The sequence below is a fragment of the Capra hircus genome, chromosome 28 (assembly GCF_001704415.2).
Source record: "Capra hircus breed San Clemente chromosome 28, ASM170441v1, whole genome shotgun sequence".
In the NCBI taxonomy this organism is placed as follows: Eukaryota; Metazoa; Chordata; class Mammalia; order Artiodactyla; family Bovidae; genus Capra; species Capra hircus.
This window is the reverse complement of record NC_030835.1, coordinates 8,917,606-8,936,001: the sequence shown is the minus strand read 5'-3', so window position 1 is coordinate 8,936,001 and position 18,396 is coordinate 8,917,606. Positions and strand designations below refer to the sequence as shown.

The 18,396-nt window shown below is 42.2% G+C and overlaps 1 protein-coding gene and 1 non-coding gene across 6 annotated transcripts in view; both read left to right on the top strand.

Annotated features, from left to right (window-relative positions):
* Nucleotides 1–18,396, top strand: part of NRG3 (neuregulin 3) — a 1,229,096-nt gene that overhangs the window by 30,876 nt on the left and 1,179,824 nt on the right. The gene's annotated exons all lie outside the window — the stretch shown is intronic.
* On the top strand, nt 14,259–14,331 carry TRNAC-GCA. Its single transcript has one exon. It is a non-coding gene; the product is annotated as a tRNA-Cys (tRNA).

The following is an 18,396-nucleotide window of genomic DNA, read 5'->3' as shown; positions in this document are numbered from 1 at the left end:
GTGAGCAGGGTTAGCTACTTTCCAAAGGGAAAGCTGGCATTCTGAGACTTTTGTCTGGTCGAAGAGGGCATTCTTTTTCTTTTTTTTAATTGCTTAATGCCTGCACTAGGTCTTCACTGCTGCTCATGGACTTTCTCTAGCTGCGGCCAGGGGGAGACACTGTTTGCTGTGGTGCGAGGGCTTCTGGCTGTGGGGGCTTCTCTTGTTGGGGAGCATGGGCTCAGTAGTTGAGGCCCAAGGGCTCGGTTGCTCCCAGGCATGTGGAATCTTCCCCAGTGAGGGATTGCACCTGTGTCCCCTGCGTTGGCAGGCGATTTTTATCCACTGCACCAGCAGGAAAGTCCAGAAGAGGACTTTCTTGAACTTAGTGAGGGGGTCTCTGTGTATCTTGTGTGTTCTCTCGGATCCACCTGGGACTGGTCTCACAGAGGCACTTTTCCTGAGAGAAGCACATCACAGGCATGATTCTCAGGTTGAATTTCTGAAACAAGGTTTGCTTTCTAAATAAAGAAAGGGGGCAAGGGACCCCCTTGAAGTCATGGACTAGTGCCAGGAAAAACAGATACAGGTCTTCTTGGTTCCGAGGCAGCCCTGGCTTGTAGAGTAAGGCCCCTTGGGCCAGGGTAGAGGGAGGCCAAGTGGTTCACAGGTGGCCTGGCATGCCGAATGCATTTGCCTGTGAAGTGGTTACAACCACTTGCTCTCCAGCTTTACAATCTTTGGCACTGCAATTAATTTTACCTTTTAGGTTCCTAAAGGAAACCAATGAAAATATAATAATGTCAACAGTAACTGCACTGTTCTGAGCATTTCCTAAGTACTTATCATGGATTACAGACAATATCTGCATTAATTCTCAATATAATATGGTTGGGTGGGTATTATTACCTCCACTTCACTGTAAAGGAGCTTGAAGTGTAGAGAGTAGTTAAGTAATTGTTCTGTGTCCTCGCTGCTGGTGATGGGAGGGTCTGGTTTTGTAACCTGGATGTGAATTAAAGATCTTTTTTTTCTGTTGCTTCCCATGAACTGCTCACTTGGACTCTAAAGTATCTCATAAGATATCTGAGCCCTGTATAACATGGCATGCAAGAAAGTGGATGTCTCTTTTTGTTTGTTTGTTTTCTTAGAGACTCAGAGCTCCCGTCTGCCTGGAATGTGTGGTTCCATCCCAGTCACCATCTGACCCACAGGTGCGCGGCATGTAATTGTACCTCAAAACCATTTCCAGATATGCTAAAAGCAGCAACAGGACCAGCTGTGCTTCTCATAAAAGATTAGGCACAAGTCACACATGAGGTTTTTCTCTAAAGTTATGGAAGCCCAAACAATGGGTTAACGTGATAAAAGAATACAAAATGAAATAAACCGGTGTAAACAGAGCACCACTGACTTCCAGAAGAGAGAGAAATGTTGCATGGAGACATCAAACCCAACCAAATTGCCATCTCTGGTATTTCTGTTTGGCTAACAATGCTTAATATTGGTTGAAAGAGAAGAGTGTGCCGAGAACCAGTATATCACACGGTCAGCATTGCGTGGTCTCAAACACTCGACTGAACCCATCTGGAGACTTCCACCCACTAGGGCCCAGCAGCCTCATTATCTGTCTCTGAAAGGCCTGGCCCAGGCACCAGTACAAATCGCTGTTGTTTCAGGGCAATGGTGCAGAGTGAGAGAAAACAAACACGCTCCACTGTTTTGTCCTTTCCATGTTAACATCTAAAGATGGTTACAGAATTATTTAGTGATTCCAGCAGAGCCCTGGGCTTTCACTCTAAATGTTTGCATCAGTTATCAGCGCTTCTTTGGAAATGCTAATCAGGAGAGGACATCCTGTGTCCCAGGTGGCAGCATGAATGTATCTGCCTTTGAGACTTCAGAATATATCATAGTAATAACCAAAATTTGCATCCTCATAGAATCTCAGAATTTGGAAGAAATCAGATGGGCTTCCAACCTACTCATCATCATCTCTCTTTCTCTCTCTCTTTTTGAGGGGAGGGGCATACTCTGTGGGCATGCAGATGGCATCTTTGTTCCCCAGTTGAACCTGTGCCCCTGCTTTGAGAGTGCAGAGTCTTAACTACCAGGGAGGTCCCCCTAATCGTCATGTCTTGTTCTAGTCTCTCGACTATCCCCTGACAGAAGTGGCTGCCCACCCTCTGCTTAGATTCCTTTGGTAACATGGCTCCTGGTCTTCTAGACTTTCCCTTCTATTATCACGTGATGTTAATCATTGAAGTGCTGTCTCGTTCTTAGTCAGAGTCCACCTTCTAGCGGAAGACTAGACTCTTACCGAGTCTACTGTCTGAAGCCAAAAGAGTGATTCAGTCCCTGTTCCATGTGGAAGGCTTTCACACACGTGAGGACTACAATCTTATTTTCCTGTTCCCTTTCATGTCTATGATAAATCAGTAATTTCCCCATTAAAAAAAAAATTTTTTTTTTTTAATACAGCAGAGCTTCCCATCCTCACAGCATCCTGAATACTGTCTTTGGGAGCACACTAGTTAATCCTAAACTCTCAAGCCACCTCCCTGTAATCTTCGGCAATCTTCTCTCAGCCTAAATTTCGTTATCTTTAATATTGGGTTATCATAGTACCTGCCTCAGAAGGTTGTGAGTTAAAGGAAATGATGCATGCGAAAGCACAGTCAGTGCCTGGTAAATAGTGCTTAAAAATGATAGCTGTTGTTTTTGTCAGTTTCTCTTGTTAAGTCCTGGACTCAATACCAGGCCTCCAGACCAGAACTGTCATGACCCTTTCATGCAGTGTGTAAGCTGTTCTTTTCAGCTTCATGTCATTCATGAATCTGACATCCTGCACTGTTATCTAACTTCAGCAAAACAGGAAAAGGCATTTATTCGGCCTCACTCGTTCTTTATGAATCCACATGGGCCCTGATGATCAATGTTTCTGTTTTTTTATGTACTCACAAATCTCTCTTCATTTTTTTCCCGCAGGTCATGAATTCTGTCCTCTGCCCCTTCTTGCAAATTACATTAGATTTAATTAGTTTTAGAAGTCTTTTGGCACTTTTCCCATTCTCCATATTATTCCAGGTTTGTGGAGCATACCCTACCTGCAAATCCTCTGGCTATCTGAGTGTATTTTTTGGACCGCAGACCTGGGTCTTAGAGGGTAGTTCTCTTCTAGCAGACTACTGTCTGACCTTGTCACAGATTATGGAATCAGAGAGGAGTTGAAAAACATATTCTCTTTCACATCTGTTACTGTAATCCATATAGCCCAAGTAGGCCCAGAACGATGTCCTTGTTAGATTCAGTAGAACATCACTTAAGGAACTCCTTTGATTACTCTTATACTTTTATCACAATTTTCAGCTCTTTGCATTTTCCCCACTTGGTTTTTATAGACCCTTATCTCTTAATCAACAGTTGCCCTATATCCAGTTTTCATGTTTTCTTCATGTCTTTTAAAAATCATCCCTTATACTATGACTGGATTGTCACTTTGAATGCATTCTGTCCTGTTCTGTTCTACACTGGGATTGTTTGTGATAGCATAATTGAAATTTGCCTTTTGAGAGTCTTCCAAATGTCTTGGGCCATCTTCTATTAGAGGAAGCAGTCCTGTACAAACATAGGTAGACTAACAATATTTCCATGGCCTTACATTTTATAAGTTTGTTTATTCATGTTTCTTTTAAAAAATCTTCCTGATTGGATTAAAATGCTCAGGGGGTAAGCAGGCTCTTCTAGATATTCTCTGTCTTAGTTAACTTCATCTTTAAAAAGGGATGATACTGTAATAACTTCAAGGGTTACAAGATTTAAATGGGCTTCATAATTCATCCATGACTGGTTATTACAAAACACTCAGAACTGGGCATATGTTCAGTGAGTGTTGGCTACTACTGCTGTGGTCAACTCTTGTCATACTCTTGCCTGGACAATCCCATGGACGGAGGAGCCTGGTGGGCTGCAGTCCATGGGGTCGCTAAGAGTCGGACACGACTGAGCGACTTCACTTTCACTTTTCCCTTTCATGCATTGGAGAAGGAAATGGCAACCCACTCCAGTGTTCTTGCCTGGAGAATCCCAGGGACGGGGGAGCCTGGTGGGCTGCTGTCTCTGGGGTCGCACAAAGTCGGACACGACTGAAGCGAGTTAGCAGCAGCAGCAGCAGCTGTCATCATCATCATCACTGAAAATATTTAGACCCAGTTCTTCTATACCATACTCTGTACTTCTGTGCCCTCGTCTTATCCTAAATCATTGCCTTTTCAGTGAAGAGCCCATCCTTTATTGGATCAATAGCATGGGGTACTGTTTTTAAAAGGGTGTTTGGAGAAGGACTGGGAGGAGGTAGCATCTGAGAAAGTCAAGAATATATCTGCAAAAAGCCTTCTCTAGGCACGGGGAAGAGCACATGCCAAGTTTTGACATGGGAGTCTGTCCTGTCCAGAAGCACTCTGGTGCCAGTGGGACTTGGAATGGAATAAAGGAGGCAGGGACAGAGGGCAGCACAGGATGCCTGAGAGCTCGCCAGGGCTAGGTTGCAACAAGAAGTTTAAATTTATTTTGTGAGAGGTGGAAAAGAGTTGGAGGCTGCCGAATAGGGATGTGGTTGGCATGTGCAGAAAAGAGGTGATAGGGTGGCATGTAGGAGCAAGGAGAGTGGCTGGAAAGCTCTCTCAGTGTTAGGAACAGAAGAATGGGTATGAGGTGTTCTGATTTGGAAGAAATTTTACAAGCTCTATATACAATAAAGATTTGTATGGAGTAGGCGTGGGCAAAGGGATTAGGGCAAAAGAGCAATCAAGGATGAATGAAGAGTGTTTTGTCTGTTTATTTAATCCATGCAAAGTGAGTGAATGGTAGGGTTACTGAGAAGGCTGCAGAAGTGAAAGAGATTTGTAGTGAGGAAGTCAGCAGACTGGTTTCGGACCTATTAAATCTGAGACACCTGTTAGGCTTCCAATATGAATATATTTCTAGGAAGAGTAGCACCATCTGAAAAATCTTCTAGATTCCATTTACCTCCTGTGTCACACCTGACCTATTTTGAGGAGGAAATGAATTATTTAGGGAAAGAATAAAAAATTTAAACAAATAAGCAATTGATTTGGCTTTAGAATTCTTACTTGCTTCTGAGAATTATGGAAGACCTACATCCACTACCTAAAGCAAAACACAGTAGCTTCCAAATATACATGCTAATTAGAAATTTGGAGCTCTATTTATCTGCTTTAAGAAAAAAAAAATCACTTTATATTGTGGTGACTTTCCTGGTGGAGACAGAAATAGTTAATGATGATAGGAATTTCATGTTATAAATGCTTAGTTGTTCAAAGTCTTAGAAAATAATATCAGCATATACTTTACTGAAGGTTAAATTTTAAAAATAGATGTGTTTTTGTTAGTTCATTCATATATATAATGAAGTTATCAACTTGGTAAAAGGAAAAAAAGGAGATTTCTAATGAAGGGAAAGGAACTGATATTAAGGAAACTATGACTTTAACAAAAAATGGGCCAAAGAACTAAATAGACATTTCTCCAAAGAAGACATACAGATGGCTAACAAACCCATGAAAAGATGCTCAACATCACTCATTATCAGAGAAATGCAAATCAAGACCACAATGAGGTACCATTTCACACCAGTCAGAATGGCTGTGATCCAAAAGTCCACAAGCAATAAATGCTGGAGAGGGTGTGGAGAAAAGGGAACCCTCTTACACTGTTGGTGGGAATGCAAACTAGTACAGCCACTATGGAGAACAGTGTGGAGATTCCTGAAAAAACTACAAATAGAACTGCCTTATGACCTAGCAATCCCGCTGTTGGGCATACACACCGAGGAAACCAGAATTGAAAGAGACACGTGTACCCCAATGTTCATCGCAGCACAGTTTATAATAGCCAAGACATGGAAGCAACCTAGATGTCCATCAGCAGATGAATGGATAAGAAAGCTGTGGTACATATATACTACGGAGCATTACTCAGTCATTAAAAAGAATACATTTGGATTAGTTCTAATGAGGTGGATGAAACTGGAGCTGATTATACAGAGTGAAGTAAGCCAGAAAGAAAAACACCAATACAGTATACTAACACATATATATAGAATTTAGAAAGATGGTAATGATAACCCTGTATGCAAGACAGCAAAAGAGACACAGATGTAAAGAACAGACTTTTGGACTCTGAGGGAGAGGGAGAGGGTGGGATGATTTGGGAGAATGGCATTGAAACATGTATACTATCGTGTAAGAAACGAATCGCTTGTCTAGGTTCAATACAGGATACAGGATGCTTGGGGCTGGTGCACGGGGATGATCCAGAGAGATGATATGGGGAGAGAGGTGGGAGGGGGGTTTAGGGTTGGGAACTCATGTACACCTGTGGTGGATTCATGTCAATGTATGGCAAAACCAATACAGTATTGTAAAGTAAAAAAAGAAAATTTAAATAAAAATATTTTTAGCTGAGAGTATTTAGATTAACTGAATAACTGAGGACTAACTGATTTTGTCAAAATCACTTCAGATGGTGACTGCAGCCATGAAATTAAAAGACACTTAGGCTCAGAGGGTAAAGCGTCTGCCTACAGTGTGGGAGACCTGGGTTTGATCCCTGGGTCAGGAAGATCCTCTGGAGAAGGAAATGGCAACCCACTCCAGTACTCTTGCCTGGAAAATGCTATGGACGGAGGAGCGTAGTAGGCTACAGTCCATGGGGTCGCAAAGAGTTGGACATGACTGAGCGACTTCAGTTCAGTTTACTCCTTGGAAGAAAAGTTATGACCGACCTAGATAGCATATTCAAAAGCAGAGACATTACTTTGCCGACTAAGGTCCGTCTAGTCAAGGCTATGGTTTTTCCTGTGGTCATGTATGGACGTGAGAGTTGGACTGTGAAGAAGGCTGAGTGCCAAAGAATTGATGCTTTTGAACTGTGGTGTTGGAGAAGACTCTTGAGATTCCCTTGGACTGCAAGGAGACCCAACCAGTCCATTCCAAAGCAGATCAGTCCTGGGATTTCTTTGGAAGGAATGATGCTAAAGCTGAAGCTCCAGTACTTTGGCTACCTCATGAGAAGAGTTAACTCATTGGAAAAGACTCTGATGCTGGGGGGGATTGGGGGCAGGAGGAGAAGGGGACGGCAGAGGATGAGATGGCTGGATGGCATCACGGACTCGATGGACGTGAGTCTGAGTAACTCCGGGAGTTGGTGATGGACAGGGAGGCCTGGCGTGCTGCGATTCATGGGGTCGCAAAGAGTCGGACACGACTGAGTGGCTGAACTGAACTGAACTGAACTGATTTTGACTGTGAACATGGAGCTGGATTATACATAATTACATCTTGCCTTGCTTGGGGAGCTAATCTTAACTGTTTTTCTCCTAAATGGTGGTGCCTCAGTTTTAACATCAAAAGTACAGGTGCCTTGATACCTTTCTTTCAAAGTTTTTAGTAGTTGAGGTTTAGAAAAGAGTCATTTCAGTATTAGAGATTGTGTCTTAAAACACACTGATTTGAAAGTACAATGAGATGACTTTAAAAGAACAAAAGGAATCAATATACCTAATTGTGTTTATCATTACATTTTGTCATTACCAGGTGCTTTAGAACACAGAGGCCTTCTTTAATTTGTTGACACCTGGATACATGATGTAGATAATCTTCATTTACATACTGATCAGTACTCTCATGATTCCGGAGTTCCTTCCTGATTGCTCGATAAGAATTCTACCTCAGCTATATTTTGAGACGACCTTCAGGTTATTTATATTGTATACAGGTGTATAGAATTAATTTTAGGGGTAGCCCCCTTAGCAGTGGAAATATATTTCAGTGATGCAATACTAATATAAGAAAACGTCTTCCTTACATGTCATTATGTGACTATCCCCGCTGATACCCTAGTGAATATTTAAGTAATTTTATCTCTGGGTCTGGTTCACACATTTTTCTGGTGAGGATAAATGAGGTTTAAATGAACCAATGCGTTGGTAGTAGGGTGGAGAATGTTTATGCTTTTCATTTATTGCTTCCTAATACTTAGTCATTCAGTTGTGTCCGACTCACTGTGACCCCATAGACGGTAGCCTGCCAGGCTCCTCTGTCCGTGGGATTTCCCAGGCAAGAATACTGGAATGGGTTACTGTCCCCTTATCCAGGGGATCTTCCGAACTCAGGGATTGAACTCAGGTCTCCCACGTTTCAGGCAGATTCTTTACCATCTGAGCCACCAGGGAAGCCATCAGTACTTGGTTCAGTTCAGTTCAGTTCAGTTCAGTCACTCAGTCATGTCCGACTCTGCGACCCCATGAATCACAGCACGCCAGTCCTCCCTGTCCATCACCATCTCCCGGAGTTCACTCAGACTCACGTCCATCGAGTCCGTGATGCCATCCAGCCATCTCATCCTCTGCCGTCCCCTTCTCCTCCTGCCCCCAATCCCTCCCAGCATCAGAGTCTTTTCCAATGAGTCAACTCTTCTCATGAGGTGGCCAAAGTACTGGAACTTCAGCTTTAGCATCATTCCCTCCAAAGAAATCCCAGGGTTGATCTTCAGAATGGACTGGTTGGATCTGCTTGCAGTCCAAGGGACTCTCAAGAGTCTTCTCCAACACCACAGTTCAAAAGCATCAATTCTTTGGCACTCAGCCTTCTTCACAGTCCAACTCTCATATCCATACATGACCACAGGAAAAACCATAGCCTTGACTAGACGGACCTTAGTCGGCAAAGTAATGTCTCTGCTTTTGAATATACTGTATAGGTTGGTCATAACTTTTCTTGGTAGTAGGTATTAAAAGATAACTACACACCCTCTTGTGGCAGCAGTCTTAGCAAGTTGGCTGAGTCAGGATATCTGAATTCTGGATCTGAGTCTGCCAGAAGCTGATTCACTGAGTTTATGCAAATTACTTGACCTTTCTAGAGATCATATCCCTCAATGCTATCAGATTATGGGGTTAAAGTGAATGGTCTTTGATGTCTTCTTCATGTCAAACCATCTTTGTTCTTTGGGAATGGGGAAAAATGGTCATGTCAAGCTCAAACCAGAAGTTTGGGTATTAAAAAAGAAAAGATACTAGACCTGTAAATCCCAGAAATAAGGGTCAGTCCGCTTGTGGTTAAGATACTTACATGGGTTCATCTTGTGGTGTCAGCTGCTGACCAGTAAAACCAAGTCCCAGTGTTGGCCTGAAAGGAAGTTATCTGAAGTATCTTTTTCACAATGTTTTCATAGTAATGCAGCTGAGGAGGGGGTAGATGCTGATGGTGGTGGGAACAATGGGGTGGGTGGAGTTGTACTCATTTCCTAAAAAGTAAAAGTGAAATTGTTAGTCAGTCATGTCCGACTCTTTGTGACCCCAAAGGTTGTAGCCCACCAGGCTCCTCTGTCATGGAATTCTCCAGGCAAGAATACCGGAATGGGTAACCATTCCCTTCTCTATGGGATCTTCCTGACTCAGGGATTGAACCCAAGTCTCCCACATTTTGGGCAGATTCTTCAATGCCCAAGTTAAGGCTGCTGCAATAAAGTATATACCACAGATTGGGTGGCTTAAAGCAGTAGAAATCTATTCTGTCAAGTACAGAAGCCCAAAGTCTGAAATCAAGGTCCTGACCAGTCCATGCTCCTTTTGAAGTCTCTAGCGAAAAATCTTTTCATACCTCTTCTGGCTTCAGATGGTTGCCAGCCATCCTTAGCATTCTTTCCCTTGGAAATTCATCACTCCAGTGTCTGTCTCCTTCTTTACATGGTGTCTACCTCTTGTGTCCGTGTTTCTCTGCCCAAATTCTCCTCTTCCTGTAAGGACCGCCATACTGGATTTAGGGCCCAGTCTACTCCATTGTGATCTCGTCTTGGTAACATGTGCAGTCCAAATAAGGTCACATTCCCGAGTTCTGCATGGTCATTAATTTGGGGGGGCGGGGGAGACATTATTCAACCCATGGGTTGTGATTATGGTGGCAGTAGTGGAGATGGACGGAGAAGGCAATGGCACCCCACTCCAGTACTCTTGCCTGGAAAATCCCATGGACGGAGGAGCCTGGCTGGCTGCAGTCCATGGGGTCACGAAGAGTCGGACACGACTGAGTGATTTCCCTTTCACTTTTCACTTTCATGCATCGGAGAAGGAAATGGCAACCCGCTCCGGTGTTCTTGCCTGGAGAATCCCAGGGATGAGGGAACCTGGTGGGCTGCCGTCTGTGGGGTCACACAGAGTCAGACACGACTGAGGTGACTTAGCAGCAGCAGCAGCAGCAGCAGTGGAGATGGAATGATGACGGTGATGGTCATGGTGGTGAGGTTGTGGGGGTGATTGTGAGTCCTATGGCAGGGTGACCCTCTGGAATTCAGGGATAATACCTTTTGGGGTTGCTTCATATTAGACGAGTATCCCCTCTCACATTCTCATGACCAGGGTGAACTGGAGTGGGGTCTGGTTCCTTATACAGTTCCAAAGCCTCCCCTCTGCCTTGAATTGATGTGATTTACAGAACACTGTCATAGAAAAGGGATGCTGGGCCACTCCAGTGTGATTAGCACAGTTGTTCTCAATTATGAATATTAAAGAATGGGCTTCCTGGATGGCTCAGTGGGTACAGAAGCCACCTGCAGTGCAGGAGACACATGAGTTGTGGGTTCTGTTCCTGGGTCAGGAAGATCCCCTGGAGAAGGAAATGGCAACCCACTCCAGTATCCTTGCCTGAAAAGTCCGATGGACAGAGGAGCCTGGTGGGTTACAGTCCAAAGGGTCACAAAGAGTCAGACACAACTGAGAGACTAAGCACGCAGCACAAATACTGTTTGGAGAGATTTAAAAAGATAAATATGTTTAACACAAATTAAGCAAGAGATAATGAAAGGAATCATGATCACAGCCTAAAGGAATGCCTCGGAGATCCTCATATCTCCACTGAGTGTCACTGTTCGCTCTGTTACATCTTGGGGTCACAGTCTGTTGCCCCCGCTCACTCCCAACACAAACTCACACGGCAGAGTTCTTCTGCATTCACAGGACAAGGCTCTGGCTCCACCATCCCCTAAAAATGGAGGGTATGTTACCTGTTCAATTTGAGCTCTTCAGCCTGGGCTTCCATCTCACAGGATACGCACGGTTGTAGCAAAACTGCTTATTGCACATTGATCCAAGTTTGGCTGCAAACCTGTGAACAGTTCTTGGCACAGGAGTTACTACAAAGAATGGCCTGTTGGCAGTGCCTTCAAGGCTCTTTGAGAAACGAGGGTAGGGAGAAGTTAGCTGTATCCGCATGACACCAGCGCAGATGCTTCTCTCTCCAGGAATAAAGCAAGGTTTGTTTCAAACAAAGTGATTCCAGTTTCTTAGAGAGTAATAATGTTTGAAGATAAGACACATAATTTCTAAGCAAAATAGGAAAGAGATACTAAAAATTTTAAAGAAAATATACATGATGCTTCTGTATTCCATGTTTGAGTTCTTTTTTTTCCTCATAGTTCTGTTTTTTAACAATTCAGATATAATTGACATTAGTTTTGGATATGGAATATAATGATTGGGTATTTGTATATTATGTGAAATGGTCACCACAGTAAGTTCTTCATCATACATAGACAAAATTTTTCTTCTTGTGATGAGAACTTTTAAATTATGCTCTCTAAGCAATTTTCAAATATGCAATACAGTTTCATTAACTAGGGTCACTGCGCTACAGTACATCTCCAGGACATCCTTTTTTTATAACTGAGGTTTATACTTTTAAGCAGCTTTGCCCCTTTCGGTTCAGTTCAGTTCAGTTCAGTTGCTCAGTCATGTCCAACTCTTTACGACCCCATGGACTGCAGCATGCCAGGCCTTCCTGTCCATCGCCAACTCCTGGAGCCTAGTCAAACCCATGTCCATTGAGTCAGTGATGCCATCCCACCATCTCATCCTTGGTTGTCCCCTCCTCCTCCTCCCTTCAGTCTTTCCCATCATCAAGGTCTTTTCAAATGAGTCAGTTCTTCACATCAAGTGGCCAAAGTATTGGAGTTTCAGCTTCAGCATCAGTCCTTCCAATGAATATTCAGGACTGATTTCCTTTAGAATGGACTGGTTGGATCTCCTTGCAGTCCAAGGGACTCTCAAGAGTCTTCTCCAACACCACAGTCCCAAAGCATCAATTCTTTGGTGCTCAGCTTTCTTTATAGTCCAACTCTCACATCCATACATGGCTCCTGGAAAAACCATAGCTTTGACTAGATGGACCTTTGTTCATCTGCCACTAACCCCCCTTCTCTGGCAACCACTAAGATGATTTCTTTATCTATGAACTTTTTTTTCCCAATTATTATTTTTATTTTACACAAAAATTGATCACATGAAATTTACCTTTCGCTGACCTATTCAGTTAGCATAATGCCCTCAAGGTCCATCCATGCTGACAAATGGCAAGATTTCCTTTTTTATTGTTGAATAATATTCCATTGCGTATATACCATGTTTCTTTATCAATTCATCCATCAATGGGCACTTTGGTTGCTTCCATGTGTTGGCTATTGTGAATAATACTGCAGCGATGATGGGGGGTGCAGATACTTTTTTGAGTGAGTGTTTTTGTGATTTTCTCTTATTTATTTATTTTTCATATGAAGTGTTACATGCTTTGTCCTTGCATTGTTCAGTGGTCCTAAAATCCATTCTTCCTCTTGATCTAAAATTTGTCCTGTAAGAGTGATGATGTCTATGATGTTGTACATCTAAAAATCCCTATTTGGAAAATTTATATATAAAAAAAATCTGAATGGTTGTTGGTTGAGTTAATGATACTTTTTCTGGCCAGACGGTTTTCTCAGTTAACGTGTTTAGTGTCAAAACTCAGTCTCACATCCTGCAGGAGGATATTGATGGTTGTGGCAGGTGATAACCTGTGAATCTCCATCCTTTGCCATTCTCTCATCTGCTCTTCTTCCTGTTTGCATGTCAGACGCCAAGGGAAATGCCTTTTTTTTTTTTTCCCCAGCTCTAGCTTACAGCAAAGGACAAAGAAGAGGTTACCCAAGGCGAGAAGGTGTTGGAAAAGAACCCAGATTCGTTCAACAGTGGTAACATGAAACCAAGCCCTTGCTGGCTGGATTGCTGAGTGCTCAGTATTCAGAGAAAAAGCGCTTCAGAGAACTGGATTCACTCTCACTTATAACCTCAATTAAACAGCATACAGGAAACCTAATCTATGGAAAACCACAAAATATTCCACTTTACATATTTTTTTTTAAGTAGTGATGAAAAGTTCTTAGACCAGTATACAAATCTCCAGTGTGACTTGTGTATCTGGGGCACATTTCTCTCCCTGCCATGGTGACACTGAGCTATATCACTGTGTTAGCATGAATGCCACACATGCTCAGTTCTCTGGAAAGTAAGAACAGGAAAGTACAATTATTTTGATAACCTCCTTCTCAAAAGAAATGGCATTTTGCTCTAAAATTTACCCTTCAAGTAAAGCCAAGTTACTCAGTGGATTGTATCCTTAGAATAAATGAAAATTTGTGCCAGCAGATATTTTTAAAAGTCCTTTTATCTGGTTGCCAATGTTATGATAGCCATTTCTTTCCCATCAGTTTGACTCGTGCCAAATGCGTCCTTTGCAAGCCTTACTGCCATGTCCATGTCAGCAAAGCTGCAGAGGTATTTTGGCATTTGACCAAATAATTGCAAATTGTCCCAGTTATTCAACTGGAGAATTCATTTATTTTGGAGCTAATGACAGATTTTAAAAAATGGTTTTTTTCAGGTAAAGCGCTAACACAGATGAAAAGCCTGCTGCTGTGCAAGTCCTGAGGGTTTACCAAGTCTTCCTGCCCCTCCCTCCATCCTCAGTAATCACAGTCTCCCAGAGCAGGGCTTTCAGCTTTCCTTGGCTGTTGCCTGAGAGAGATCTTTACAAGTGCAGTGGAAGAGCCTTGTCTACAGTCACTGACTTGTGGATTGAGGCTCGGGGAGGTTGGGTGTGGCAGAGTCTCATTTGCTGCTCTTGATTGGGCTGTTGGTTTGCGTGTGTGTTTATACTTTTACACAGACTTTTTTTTCTTTTTTTTAAATGAGAATATGTGGTAGGACATTTCTTAACTGCTGTGGTTACTGATGTTATTGTTAAAACCATTCTTTCTACTTCTGACCCTCCACTATCCCTCATAGAAAACTCTGTAAAGGACAAAGGAAAAAAATTTAATCCCTGAATTATTTGCCATGACTTGATAGATAGATAGATAGATAGATAGATAGATAGATAGATATAGGGGCTTCCCTGGTGGCTCAGAGGATAAAGTGTCTGCCTGCAATGCAGAAGACCCAGGTTCGATCCCTGGGTTGGGGAGATCCCCTGGAGAAGGAAATGGCAACCCACTACAGTATTCTTGCCTGGAGAATCCCATGGACAGAGGAGCCTGGCGGGCTACGGTCCACGGGGTCACAAAGAGTCAGACACGACTGAACGACTTCACACACACACACATATATAGATATAGATAGATAGAGTCCATTTCTAAAGTCTTTATTGAATTTGCTACCAAATTGCTTCTGTTCCATTTTTTGGTTGCCCATCCATGAGACATATAGGACCCTAGCTCCCTGGTCAGGGATTGAATCCATACCCTCTGCACTGGAAGATGAAGTCCCTACTTGCTGTGCCTTTGGATACCTAACGCAAAAATCTTAGCTAGAGCAGCATTTGCTCTGTTTCCTTACCTAAAGAAAAAAAGAGGGGGGTTGTTACTGCTTATGTTAGAGTCACCATTATGTGTTTGAAATGTACTATTTGAGTAATCAGTATTAATTACCAAAGATTAGAAAGTGGGTCGCAAAGATCCCCTGGAGGAGGATATGGCAACCCACTCCACTCTTGGCCAGAGAATCGCATGGACAGAGGAGCCTGGCAGGCTACATACAGTCCATGGGGTCACAAGAGTCGGACACGACTGAGTGACTAACACTTTTCTCTTTTTTCATTTTCAGAAAGTGCAGGCAAGTATAAAACCATAGAAAATCTCAAAAGTCATACTCACTAGGGGGAAAAAAGGGTTAAAATCTTGGAATAAATACTTTTCTTTCTTTTTCCTTATTTTTCTTATGTTTTTCTTTTTCTTTTTGTATTTCACTCCAGGATGGGGTGTGTTGTATACATGAGCGTATTTGGGTGCATACTAGAGTGCTTTTATATAGACAGTATTATTTTGTACTGACTACTCTAAAACCTGCTTCATTCATGTTTTAAAGAGGTGGGAGAGGGGAAGCAGAGTAATATCAGAAAGATTATGCTAGAACGGATGACCAGGGGAAATCCTTTCTGATGAGTGACACTCATGGTGAGATATTAAGGTTGAAATCTGTTCATGCTAAGAATGCAGAGAAAAACATTGTAGGGAGACATAATAATAGCTGAGAAGGTTTTCTGTGGGGAAAGAGCTCATCTTCCTCTTGCACCTAAAAGGACCATGAGTTGAAGCACAAAGGGAAATAGAATGATAGGGTAAAAGTTGGGCAGGATTGGATCATCTGTGCACCTTCTGGGCCAGGCTTATTTCACTTGATATATTATGACCATCTTTCCATGGTCCGTAATCTAAAGGCAGTAATGTGTGGTGTTAAGAGCCTGGTCTCTGGAGTCAGATAAATCTGTTGTGTAAACTTAGTCTAGCTAATTAATGTCTCCAAGTCTTAATTTCCAGATCTTTAAAATGGAGGTGGTTATAGGCACTACTTGATGGGGTCATCGGAGGAAAAGTCAGATAATATGCACAAAGCAGTGAAGAACCTGACACCACCTTTAATCACTTTTATGGTGGAATTTATTCCAGACACATTGGCAGAGTAACCAAGGGCTTGCTCAAGAAAGGTTATTTAGCAGAAGCTGTAATGGAGCTTCAAATCACAAAGCACTGAAAGCCTCAGTTTTCTTCTTTACCACCTTTGGAATAAAGAGCCGAGGTGCTCCATTGGCTGGTGTCCTCATCAGAGCCAAGTGCTATTACTGGCTTTTAGGATATTAAGGGCAGAAGCTTGGCCTTTCCTACTCTTTCTCACCTAGCATCTTACTCAGCACTTTTGAAGCAGAAGATGGTCAGTGAATCCCTGTGGAATGCATGATAAACGATCATGGCCACCATGAACCTCAGCCTTTCCTTTTCCAGACGGGAGACTGCTGCTGCTGCTGCTAAGTTGCTTCAGTCGTGTCTGACTCTGTGCGACCCCATAGACAGCAGCCCACTAGGATCCCTCGTCCCTGGGATTCTCCAGGCAAGAACACTGGAGTGGGTTGCCATTTCCTCCTTCAATGCAGGAAAGTGAAAAGTGAAAGTGAAGTTGCTCAGTCATGTTTGACTCCTACTGACCCCATGGACTGCAGCCCACCAGGCTCCTCGGTCCATGGAATTTTCCAGGCAGGAGTACTGGAGTGGGGTGCCATTGCTTTCTCTGGAAGGGAGACTACATACAGAAAAAATGAAGCAGGCATTATAACATGTTTAAAGTATACTGTGACTTTTAAAAAGGAGGTTGAAAATCTGTAAGATTGTAAGATTCTTATAAAACATGACAGAGCTGCTGTGGCACGTGTAGCTACTGGTACATCTCTGCAGACTATATAAATGGCATCATTGTGACCGCCCCCTTCTTCTGAAGTGCCACATTAGCTGCTTAATATATCAAAGATCACCTCTGCCTGTGGCATCAATATTGACATATTAATGATGATTTTCCTCTGGTTTGTGAAATTATATGTATTTAAATATTCTTGTTTATATGTCTATAATGAACACAGATTATCCTTGTGTTGAGAAAAAAATGGAAAGCAATTCAGAAATAATATTCTTTCATTGTTTTTACCCGATTCTTCATGCAACTTCACATTCACAGTCCTAGCATTTCCAGCTCTAAGGACCATACGCACATGTCTTTTTTAGAATTTTAAAAATAAGATCTGCTGAGTCTTCCAAATACTGAGATCTTAACACTTAATGTGGCTTTCAGTAGGGTACCTGATGGATCATTTTTTAAATATGCAGTTTGCTCTCAAGAGACATGAATTTTGATTCTTACTTTGGTCATTTACTAGGTATAAACTCTTAGGCTTCATCATTTGCAAACCTGGGAAAACAGTGCCTCCCTTATGTAATTTGTAGATTATCTGGCAATTCATATTTGATAGGAAAGTACTTTTAAGCCATCAGCACAAACACCAGCTGCTGTTTTTTGGTTGTGATTCAGTATTGTAGTGTCTTATGAAGGCCTGCAGTTTATTTTTATCTAAAGTTACTTGGACAGTTATTTTACACTGAGATAATTTGTGATTTATTGAAACAGTTTCCTCTTCATTAATGGACTATTCTCTTTGAAAATTAGATATTAAAATTTACGATTTTTTGTGGGAACAGTAGAATGTGACCTGGGTTGCTCCTCCATAAAGAGATTGTTTTATTTTTTATTTTAAAGTGTTAGTCAGACCTGGGAATCTTTGCTTTTCCATCCTTAGACCAGCCAGTGCCCATTTTTAGGTTAGGCAGTGCCTGATGCTCAGTGTTGAATATAGGAATGTTTCCTTTACTCATGGTTGGTCAGCTGGCTTGGAAAACCTGGATTCTTCACTGTGACAAAACTATAGAAAAATACGGTCCGCTTAGATGACCATGCCAGAAATGAGACGGGTTTTGAGCAGCTGGGAATTTATTACTTCAAGCTTCCTTAAACTCAGTAGTCCAATCAGCTTCTCGATGCTTCTCAGTTTCATCTTTCACCAAAATATACAACATCAAATAATGTTAAATATCTTTGGTGTTCAGCTTATGGGTGACACTGTCAAATATGGAGTGCTGGCTTATCACACAGGTGAATGGGTCAGGAGGGACTACTGACTTAATTACCTGCTGGGACACCTCCTCCCCATGCTGGTAATACCTGGGATTGATCTAGCCCCTCTGTAAGATTCCTGAGATCCTTCCAGATGAGGGCACAGTTATTCCTTCTACCTGCTGCAGAGACTGGAAAGAAGTGTGGTAATTGCTGTGTCCTCTGGGCATCTGGAACATCAGAGGAGCTTTGAGGTTTCAAGAAATGCTTGTTCCTCTGCTCTCAGGACAGACCCTGTCTTTCCACTGGGATGGGAGCCTCCCTCTAGTCCAGTGCTGCCCAGTAGAAATGTCATGTGAACCACCTATATAATTAAATTTTTTCTACTAGTCATAGGAACATAAAAAGATGAAAATAATTTTAATATATCTAATTTAACTCAGTGTATCTAAAACATTATTTCAATATGTGTCATTACAAAAATTATGAATTGAATATTTTACATACTTTTTTGTGTATTAAGTATTCAAAATCTGGCACATAGTTTATACCCATAGTGCATCTCTATCTAATACCCGATTAGTTACATTCCAAATGCT